The sequence below is a fragment of the Sorex araneus genome, chromosome 7 (genome assembly GCF_027595985.1).
Source record: "Sorex araneus isolate mSorAra2 chromosome 7, mSorAra2.pri, whole genome shotgun sequence".
NCBI classification, from domain to species: domain Eukaryota; kingdom Metazoa; phylum Chordata; class Mammalia; order Eulipotyphla; family Soricidae; genus Sorex; species Sorex araneus.
This window is the reverse complement of record NC_073308.1, coordinates 19,531,961-19,543,440: the sequence shown is the minus strand read 5'-3', so window position 1 is coordinate 19,543,440 and position 11,480 is coordinate 19,531,961. Positions and strand designations below refer to the sequence as shown.

Genomic DNA, 11,480 nt, shown 5'->3' with positions numbered 1-11,480 from the left:
TTTTCACCTCACTGGTCCACCCTCTGAAAGTGTTTGCTCCTATTAATCACCTCGTTAACAGGAAGTTTGTCCATTTACCAGTTTTTAGATTCAGACACCAGGTGTCATGACGAGGGATAAAGAATCAGTGAACTGTGGCTCTTGATTTGCTCTAGGGAATTTGCAGGCTCTGTTGTGTGGGGGTTGATGTACACATCTAAAGTACCAGTGTTTCCAAATCAAGAACCAAGTGCTGAGGGAGGTTGGAGAAAACGGCAGTTCATTTCTCAAATGGCCTGACAATGTGTGCGCTGTTGATTTCTAGGGCAAGGGTGACTACATAGCCATGGAAATTCTGAATGCTGCCCTAGAATTGAGTGTCATTAGTGTTCATCCTGCTTGCTTTCTTGAGTTTTTTTTTCCCCAGGGAACTTCATGGTATGCACCAGCACAAAGATAGTCCGTGTGAGCACAAGTGATTTTTCTATCTTAGCCATCACTAAAAAATCTAAATATGCATGTCATAGGAAAGCCTGTGAGGGAGTTGCCTGGAAAAAGAAATAATAAAAAGGGATGACTGAGTTGCTGGAGGAATTCCATTTTTCAAATATATTTGTAAACCATGCACGAGCTTATCGGGGTGACCTTTTTGCAAGTAGCAAAGGCTAATGCTGATTCAGTGGTGTCTGGGAGTGGTGGGTTTTCAGTTTTTTAGGTCCAGGAGGAGAAATAGAAGAATTTTATTCTCCAGACACTTCTTATCAGATGCAGGGTTGGAAGTATACTGATAAATCTGGCACTAGTTAAACATCCGCTGAATTATATGCTCCCATGGGAAAATACTACCCTTGAGAACTTGGTCTTTTTATTTGCTTTGAGAACCTTGGTTGCTGAATTGTACAATTCCTGGAAGCATCTTGACAGCATGAATTGATTATGAAGATGGTGTAAGTAGCACCAAGGTTCCGGTGCATTAGGTCATTAGAGTTCTTTATTGTGAAAGGAGTGGTTGGGGCATTTGTTGAAAGGATGATGACATGAAAAAAAAACACCATTTCCCCTGGAATCTACTGAGATTGGTGCAGCATAATGTCCGAGTGCCTTGCACAACAGAGAATATTCCTCCAGCCCCATCTTATTAAAGTCAGTGTTTCCATTAGTAGCCATCAAGAATGGAGATGACATTTCCAAATGCTGCTTTACTTTTTTGGATGTAAAAATATTTCAGGCCATTAGAAGCATGGAAGTGAGAGCACAGCTCTGGGACTGGAAATATTGGGGAGAAGGGAAGGGGGTAAATTTGTTGAGAATTTGATAGGTGCATTTGAGATCTCATTCAGCCCTCCTGATAGTCAGTTAAATATCATTACTGGCTTTCAGTTTATTGCGAAGGCAGTTGTAGTACTGATTATTTAACTAATTAGTTAATTGAACCTAGCCAACAGTTGAAAGCATACTGGAACTAGACTTAACCCTTAGCACATAAGCCAAACTCTCATTGTTCTGCAATGCCATTTAGGGCAGTTATTCAAACTCCAAACTGTCTAATATCTCAGCTGAATAATAACTATAGTAGTATACTGCATCAAGTACATTGGTTTACTCTTTATAAAAGGCTTTCAAATTCATGGGTCCCCATCATGTCCATGCCACAGCTGGGGTGGTTGCTGACCTCAAATGTGAGAGGCTCTCGTATAATTTCTGGCTCTGCTTTTTATTTATCTTCATGATTGAGATTCAGTGTGATTTATAGTAAAAGCAGGCCTATAATGCATATCTCATAGCACTTCTGTGATACCTGAAGGGGAAATAGAAAAAGGATGCTCAAGAAATGATAGTTTCTCTTGGGGTACAGTTGCAGGATGAAAAGAAATGAGGCTCAGGCAAGGAAGTTATTAGGGGTGTGAGTTTCGAATGAGATGAACTTGGGATAAAATTTTGGCTCCAATTCTTTTTTTCTATTTTTTAAATTTTTTTAAATTTTATTTTATTGAATCACCATGTGGAAAGTTGCAAAGTTCTCAGGCTTATGTCTCAGTTATACAATATTCAAACACCCATCCCTTCACCCATGCCCATATTCCACCACCAAAGACCCCAGTATACCTCCCAACCCCCGCCCCTCACTCACCTCCCATCCCCGCCTGTTTAGTTGATAAATTTCACTTCATTTTCACTTTACCTTGATTACATTCCATATTTCAACACAAAATTCACTATTGTTGGAGTTTTCCCCCAAGAAAGACAGCCCTACTGCCAATGAAGCATTTGATAATTAGTTTTCCATTGCTGTTGGCTCCAATTCTTATAGGCTGGAATAATTGTGCAAGTGATACAATTCCTCTGAACCTTAGTTTGATCGTATATCCATGTAGAGATATATATGCATACACATATTTATTTTATTTTATTTTAATTAATTTATTTTTTAATTAGTGAGTCACAGTGAGGGTACAGTTACAGATTCACACATTTTCGTGCTTGTTTTTCCCTCATGCAGTGTTCGAGAGCTCATCCCTCCACCAGTGTCCATTCCCCACCACCAATGACCCAGTATCCCTCCCACCCCCCCATGCCCATCCCCCCCACCCCGCCTCTGTGGCAGGGCATTCCAGTTTGCTCTCTCTCTCTCTCTCTCTCTCTCTCTCTCTCTCTCTCTCTTTCTCTCTCCTTTTGGGTGTTGTGGTTTGCAGTAAGGGTATTGAGTGGCCATCATGTTCAGTCTCTAGTCTACTTTCGGCACGCATCTCTCTCCCCGAGCGGGATTTCCAATCACATTTTACTTGGTGTTCCCTTCTCTATCTGGGATGACTTTCCCCAGCGCATACACATATATTTTGAGACCATATCTGGCTCTGTACTCAGGGACCTGATGGGGCTCAGGTGATCATATGAGGTGCTCAGGATCAAACCTGCAATACTAAGTTCCCTACCCACTGTATTATCTCTGTGGTCCCTTTTACCAGTATTTTACTGTAAAATAATTACAGCTTTATTAGTGGTTGAGCAAAGGGTTGATAAAATTATAAAAACATTTGCTAAGTATGGTCTTTTTTACCCTTTCTTTCATTTGTAGTATAGTACATGCTAACTGTATTTTATGAAAATAAGTGTGATCTTTATTAGTAGGTCCAGCTTGATAATGCATATTGAACTTAGAATTGAAGGACTAGGGTTGAGATATAGGAGAGATGGCTGGCTCTGCCAATGATCAATGATCTTGTGTAAACTATCTTACCAATTTTGTTCATAAAGAAAGGATGTAAGATAATGATTCTAATAGTGTTTTGTAACATCATATAGCTAAAGAAATGTTATTATAACTAAACAGAATCTAAGGAATTAGGGAATGAATCAGGGTATTTGTATGTGTGCAGTGGGCCCAGCTGTCAGTGGGTTAGAATCCAATGATCAAGTCCTGGCTCATGCAGAAATGAAAAAGGTCCCTTCTCCTCTTATTTTTTTCATGACTCTTTGGATCTTGGAAATGTTCTGATTTACGTAAGGAATCTCTAAGTATAAATGCATGGTTCTTTTGCCAGCCAACAGATTTTAGGAGTGGATATTCTTTTGTTTAAAGAAGAAAACCTGGGCTAGAGCTATTTTATAGCATATAGAGAGTTTGCCTTGAATGCAGCTGACCTGGGTTTGATCCCTGCCATCCATATGTCCCTGCCAAGAGTGACCTCTAAGCAGAGAGCCAGGAGTAAGCCCTGAGTAGACCTGGGTATTCTCTCCACCCACAAAAAATTAAGAAAAAGAAAGAAAAACTGATGTCAGAAAATATTATAGGTCATCACACTGGGTCTGTATCACACTGGGTGGGGAGGAATTTTTTTGGCAATAAAGACAAGGTATTGAGATTAGAACTTATCAGATCAGGAAAAGTAGATGTTCAATAAGTGGTGTGAATAAGTGAGTGTATTGACTTATGTGAGTCGCTCAATTCCTTTCTTTTCAAACCCATCAGAGTTCAAGTGAGGTCATTTGACCTCTGATTTCCTTTGGCTTTTGACAAGGGTCAGAAGGTCTCTAGGCTCATGAAGTCTCGTATGGAGTCTTTTGTCTTATCAGCACCCCCCTTGATGATATAACTTAAGAAGTTCAGTTCTTAAAAATTCTATTTCTTCCCAAGGAGGAAATGAGCTCATCCCAGTGAAGCTGTATACCTGTTTGAGTATCTTGGCAATGAACTCTTCTCCTGTCTCTTTTGTGTTCTACGATCAGAGGAAGAAGAGAAGCAAAAGCCCCTAATGATCCACATGAAACATCTCAGAAGCTTTCATCACTCCACTCAGTTATTATCACCTCTCCTGGAAAATAGCCTTTGGTAAAATGTAGGATTATGGCTCCTCAAGTGGAAAAAATGAAGGAAAGGGAAAAAGTGAGATCAGTGAAAATGAATACAGTACAAATCTCCAAGTGATTCAACTTTCTAAAAAGTGGTGATAAGTACTCGGAGTGCTATGATTGTGGATAGTTTTCTCAAACTCCAAACAAGGAATTTGGAAAGCTGATAGGCAAACCCGTCTCTTCAGCTTCTTTAGAGAGACTTTGCAGAGAGAACTAATATCTGTAACTCTCCTGAGATGACCGTCAGTCAAACAGGAACTTTGTGAGCTGGATTGGTGGTGCTTGCAGACAAGATCATGGACAATCAGGAGTCAAAATATTTTCAGGTGTTTAATGTCCACAGTCAGTTGGTGCCTGGTTAATTTTCTTCAGGAACTGAAACATAATCTAATTTGTGCTTCCTCCACAGATTGAATAAAACATTAGACAGGCACCCTGCGGTGAATCTAGAATTATTCATGCATTGGATTGGCAGATGCATTTATACCAAGAATCTTCTCAAGACAGATGTGTGCTTCTCAGATAGCTTATATGTTCTCTTCTGGGTGGGTGTTTGTGAAGGATACAGATGATAAAGGTTGAAGACACCAGTGTAATTAGAATTCTCTCATCTAGAAGCCCAGAGCCAGCAGTGGGTAACTCAATTCTAGGTTATTAGAGCAGTGGTGGGATGCAGAGGTTAAGAATGTACCTTTGGAATTACACATACGCCCCTTAGCCATCACTGGTTGCATGGCAGACAGTTTAGTATATTAAACCTATTGCTTTGATTAAGTAAGAAGAGAATAGTCTCCCTCTGCGTCTATGGCAGACAATTTTCCTCTTACTCTCTCTACTTATGGGTAGTATGGTTTGCAATACAGATAATGAGAAGTGAGATTGAGTGTGTTTTGAATTTTTTGTTAAATTTTCTGGTGAACAAGATTTAAATTAATTGAAGTCGTTTAGATTTTATATATGTAAAAATTTAAATTTCTGCTTATTTTCAGTATTTTTAATTTATAATCATTTTGGTTAACACCAGATCTGCCAAATATTTCCGCCTAAAGTTAACTAATTTAACTCAAATGAAACGTGATTTTATTTATTTATTTATTTATTTTTGCTTTTTGGGTCACACCTGGCAATGCTCAGGGGTTACTCCTGGCTCTGCACTCAGGAATTACCCCTGGCAGTGCTCAGGGGACCATATGGGATGCTGGGAATCGAACCAGGTCGGCCGTGTGCAAGGCAAACACCCTACCTGCTGTGCTATTGATCCAGCCCCTGATTTTATTTTTAAAAGCCTTTTTTTTCTAGTTGTAACAAAAGTTATTTTACTTGTGAGCCAGAAAAACAAAGCAATAGTTATAATTTTTGTTTCTGGTTTGTAAGTAAAACTTAAATATTTCTCTATATTATCTTGTCTATATTATATTATATATATTTTAATCTATTCATGGGAGAGCTTGGCAAGCTCCTCATGGCGTATTCATATGCCAAAACCAGTAACAGTGATGGGTCTCATTCTCCTGACCCTGAAAGAGCCTCCAATGCGGCACCGTTGGGAAGAATAAGTAAAGAAAAGCTTCTAAAATCTCAGGGCTAGGACAAATGAAGACGTTACTGAGACTGCTCGAGAAAATTGACGATCGATGGGATGAAGATGATGGTATATTATATATTAATATATATTAATATCCACTGCAGGGCCTGGCAAGCTACCCGTGGCATATTCAATATGCCAAAAAAGTAACAAACAAGTCTCTCAATGGAGACGTTACTGGTGCCTGCTTAAGCAAATTGATGAGCAATGGGATGACAGTGACAGGGATATATATATATATATATTTATGTATATATATATATATATAAATTGATACATGTGTGGGTTTACTTCTGAGCTCTCAATCCCTTCCATTGATTGGCATGTCTTTCCATTTTGATTACTATTATGTTGTAGCATTGCTTGAAGTTAGGGCACAGCACAGTATACTTCCAGGTTTTGGTATTTTTTCCCTCAGCATGAGTTTTGTTATTTAAAGTCTTTTGTGGTTTCACACAAATTTTAGAATTTTTTGCTCTATTTCCTTGAAAAAATTCCTCTGTTTCCTTTGAAAAGTGCCTCAATGTCTAAGTTCCTATGATCTATTCTTTTTTTTTTTTGATTTAAGGACATTATTTCCCTGTTAATTCTCTGTCTGAATGATAATCTTAAATCTACTATTTTTTTTGTTGTTGTTGCAGCCAAACTTTCCTCATAGTAATTGTTTTGTATATTTAATTGATCCTGTTTTGGGTGAATAAATATTTGAAAGTAATCTATTCTTGATGGACTGGAGTGATAGCACAGCCGATAGGGTGTTTAAATGCCTTGCATTCGGCTGACCGGGTTTGATTCCTCCGTCCTTCTCGAGAGCTCGGCAAGCTACGAAGAGTATCCCACCCACACAGCAGAGCCTGGAACCTACCGGTGGCGTATTCGATATGCCAAAAACAGTAACAACAAGTCTCACAGTGGAGGCATTACTGGTGCCTGCTCGAGCAAATCGATGAAGAATGGGATGACAGTGCTAAAGTATATTCTTGATGATTGACCCCTAGATCATGTAGTAATAGTCTTTCTTATCTTTTAAAAGAGGTTTAATTGATTTGGTATGAGCTTTGCTGTTCGTGTTTTTTTCCTCTGTTATTGGCTGAAATAACCTTACTTGAGTCTTTGTTCTTAAAAGAATGTGCAACCCTGCTAAGCTTAATATAGAAGGATTCTTCTTTTTGCTCCATCTGGTCACTTTCTATACCTAAACCAGTCTTTTTATATTGGTATTTGTTGCCATTTATCTACACAAATTTATTGCATTGCTCAAGGTTTTATGATTTTTTAAATTTTTTCTTTCACATGGAAAAACACCTTTAAACATTTTTTAGGGCAGGTTTAGTGGCAAAACACAGTAACCTACATTTGCCAGGGAAGGGCTTCATTTCGGTACATATTTGAATTATAATTTTGTAGGGAAGAAATTTCTTGGCTGGTGCTCTTTTCCTCACAACAATGTGAACGTGCCATTCCATTCCCTCCTGGCCCGTAGAGTTTCTGAAAGTGAGGAGTTTTATGAAAGTTTACTGGAGCCTTTTTGTATCTTGCTTCTTTCCCCTAGCAGTATTTAGCATTTTTTCTTTATTGTTGACTTTCGTAATTGCATAATGATGTGTTTTTGGTGCAGGTCTTCTGGCATTTAGAAATTTAAACATGTTCTCAGTCAATTACGTTTCTGGTCAATTACGTTAGCTTTTTTTGTAGGCTTGGGAATTTCTTGGCCATTATTTCTGGTCTCTCCTATGTCTTTTTTCACTCATAAATATATATATTTTTTGTGTTTTCTCTTCTAATGGGGCACTATGGTATTTGATGTAGGGTGTTTTCATTTTTTTCCTTAAATCTTGTTTCTTCTCTTTTACTTATTTGTACAATTCTTTCTTCTGTTTTCCTGATTATTAATTCTGCAAGATTAAATCGGCCTACTTTGATGTTTGTTTTCATTTCATTTCTGTATTCTTTATATTTAGATTCTGCTTGAAGTCTTTTATTCTGGTTTGATTGGCCAACACCTGGCAGTGCTTCAGAATTACTTCTGATTCTGTGCTTAGGAGTTACCCCTGACAATTCTTGGGGAAACCATATGAGGTACCAAGGATTGAATTAGTCAGTCCCATGCAGATAGTCCCAATAGTCTCACTCCAGCCCTTTGCTTGACAATTTTAAAACAGAGTTTCTTTTTTTGGTTGATAAATTTCTTTGGCTGCTATACCTCATTTTTAGTATCTTGGACCTCTCTGTCCGTGTTTAGAGTTTCTTTTCTTTTTCTTTTTGCTTTTTTTTTGGGGGGGGCCCACAACTGGTAATACTCAGGGTTTACGTCTAGCTCTGCTCTTAAGGAATGGTCCTGTCAGGTTTGGGGGACTATGTGGGATGCCAAAGAGCAAAACGGGGTCAGCCACATGCAAGGCAAACACCCTATCTACTGTTCTATCACCCCAACCCCCTGTGTTTAGATTTTCTACTTCTGTTGAGTTTCATTATGATAACTCTTCTAAATTTTTAATCAAGCCATCTATTTTTTTTTTGTTTTGGGGGCCACACCCAGATGTGCTCAAAGCTTGCTCCTGCACTCAGGAATCACTCCTGGCCGTGGGTGCTCAGGGATACATATGTGTTGCTGGGGATTGAACTTGGGTTGAACTCATGCAAAGCAAGCGTCCTATACACTGTAATATCACTCTGTCCTCTAGCCCCTCCAATTTTGTGTCTTTGAATTTTATCTGGAGGTTGGCATTCATTTCATAATTTCCATCTGTTATATAAAAATTGGATTCCTGGTGAATTGTTTATGGCTACGTTTTGGGGTCACTTTTATTTGTTTTCCCAGTAGGTGGTGCTGTGACTTTATTTTTGAATTTCCTGTGGTTTACAGGTCAGTGGTAGCAAAGGTAAGGGAATAAAAAGATCAGTCTGGTGGGTTTAGTGTGGAGGTCAACTAAGAGGCTCAGCGCTGTTGACTCTCCATTTGTGGCCAGACCAGGCTCCTGTCATTGCACAAAGTTCCTATTCTTGTTTCTTGATTTCAGACTGTGGGTCCAGCCTCCAAACTCCCCAAATACTGGAGGAAGGAAGGTGGAGAGAAGTTGGCTGCCAATATTGCCAAGCTAACCTGGATTCAGTGTTTGGTTCCAACCCTCAGTGTCTGCTGTTGGGCAAGAGTGATACCCATAAGGGAGGTCACAGTGTTAGGATCTGGGTGTCCCCTCTGTCTCTGCTCTCCCTTCGCATAGTTAACCACAGTTGGCCACAGAATCCTCACTCTCTGTTCCTCCTACCCTAGTATGCCTTGGGTACAAGCTTTCAGGCCCACAGATGCAGAAGGCTATTAGGCACACCAGACAACACGCAAGTGATGATTCCATGTTTTCCAGAGATGATTTCTAGTTGTGCTTTAGGGGATTTGACATATGTATTCTACCGGCCAGGTCTGAGACGTCACTCCTCTGTTCTTATGTTTAATTTTCATATTCTTCCATTCCTTAACTGAATCACTGACTGTGCAATCAATAGATGTGGGTTATTATTAGCACTTTACAAAGATATAGCAGTCATTTCTTTAAAAATAAAAAGTTAGATATCCCTACTCTCTGGATATACATGGTCTCCCTTCTGCTATTGTGCATCATGGTATGATTGTTTTATAAGGTGTGTCTCAGTTTTGGAGACATGTAAGCAATCACTACCATGGATACTCAATACCTCTATCCCAGCTCCTACCAATCCAGAATCCTTTCCTCAAAGATGTTCATCTTGAGCAGTCTGACCCACCTTCTTCTTATTCACAAATCACTGAGTATGACTTCCAGAGAGCCCAATCTAGGATGATCTTCAGCCTCACTTATTTCCCCACACCCTCCTGCGATATCTTCATGTTTTCCCACCCCATACGTGCAGATAACCTGGAGATCTTTATTCTGAAATCAGTTCTTACATAAAGCACAAAAAGGCTATAAGCATGATAGACATTTATGGTAGCAATTATAGGCACAAAGGTATGTCTTGGTGCATCTTGAGTTGACCCATATTTACTGCAAATGACTGTGGTGGTGGTGATTAGCTCCCAGAAAGGGAATGGCATGCAACCCAGGTCACAGAGTCACCAGAACACATTTAGTTTCAAAAACAGCAAGGTTAATAAGAGTATTCAGACCGAGAAAATTAACTCAAAGCTTTGATGGAGTATGTCATCATTGTAGAGAAGTACTGAAATGGAATGTCAAATACAGCAAATTCAAGCCAGTATCAAAGTCTGAAAGTGTGTTAAATGTTCACAGAAGACAGTGAAGATTCTTATCATATAATATGTTAACCATGTGTCTGTGAGCTTGAGGATTGTTCAAAATGTTGCAAGAAGGAAAATATTGTTATTCCATTTGATAAAGAAGTAGAAAAGACAGGAAACATTGAAAATCTGCATTCTAACCACAGAAGAAGCTGCAGAAGAAATAAAGAAGAAAGTGATGATTTATATTTTGATATTGATTTAGATGACACAGAAGATGATAATGAGATAGATTAATATCATTCTATTGGCTGCCCAAAACATGAAATTCTGAACAAGATTGCTCTTGAGTATTTTATTAAACAATGTTTTGTGAAATCCTAATGAGAAAATCAGATGAACCTCTATAAACAAGCATAATTTATATATGGATGTTAGAAATTATATGTGATATTTGAATATTTATAAAATTTTCACACCAAGTTTCTAAACTATAAACTTTAAGTTACATTTGCAAGAATGTCTGCCAAGATAAATATTGGGTATCATAAAAAGTATATGCAGTTTTTTCCCTCTAAGAACATAAAAGCACTATTTTTTTAAAAAAATTTTCCCTTTTATTGAATCACCATGTGGAAAGTTACAAAGTTTTCAGGTTTAAGTCTCAGATATACAATGCTCGAACACCCATCCCTTCAATAGTGCACATATTCCACCACCACGAATCACAGTATAGCTCCACCCCCCCCACATCCCCAGCCCTCCCCCCGCCTCTGTAACTGATAAATTTCACTTTACTTTCACTTTACTTTGATTAAATTCAATATTTCAACAAAAAACTCACTATTATTGTTTGGAGTTTCTCCCCCCTAAAGTTGGACCTGCTGAAAAGGAAGCATTTGATAATTTGTTTTCCATTGCTGAGAATGAAGCAATATGAGGTCGAGTGGCCGCACTAGCAGCCACACGGTTTTGGATTTCTGTATTTTAGTATCTTAGTAACTAAGTCCAGAGAAATATCTGCCAGAAATTGCATCATTGCAAACTTGTACTTCTCAGCTATTTTATATTCCACATATGAGTGCAATCTTTATATGTCTGTCTCTTTCTTTCTGACTCATTTCACTCAACATGATACTTTCCATGTTGATCCACTTAATATGCAAATTTCATGACTTCATGTTTTCTGACAGCTACATAGTATTCCATTGTGTAGATATACCAGAGTTCCTTTAGCCAGTCATCTGTGTTTGGGCACTCTGGTTTTTTCCAGATTCTGGCTATTGTAAACAGTGCTGCAATGAACATACAAATGCAGATGTCATCTCTACTATACATTTTTGCCTC

At 38.6% G+C, this 11,480-nt stretch overlaps 1 pseudogene; it reads left to right on the top strand.

The window, feature by feature from the left end:
• Window positions 1-9,945: 9,945 nt before the first annotated feature.
• Window positions 9,946-10,430, top strand: LOC101538817 (uncharacterized protein C9orf85 homolog; annotated as a pseudogene).
• Window positions 10,431-11,480: the final 1,050 nt, after the last annotated feature.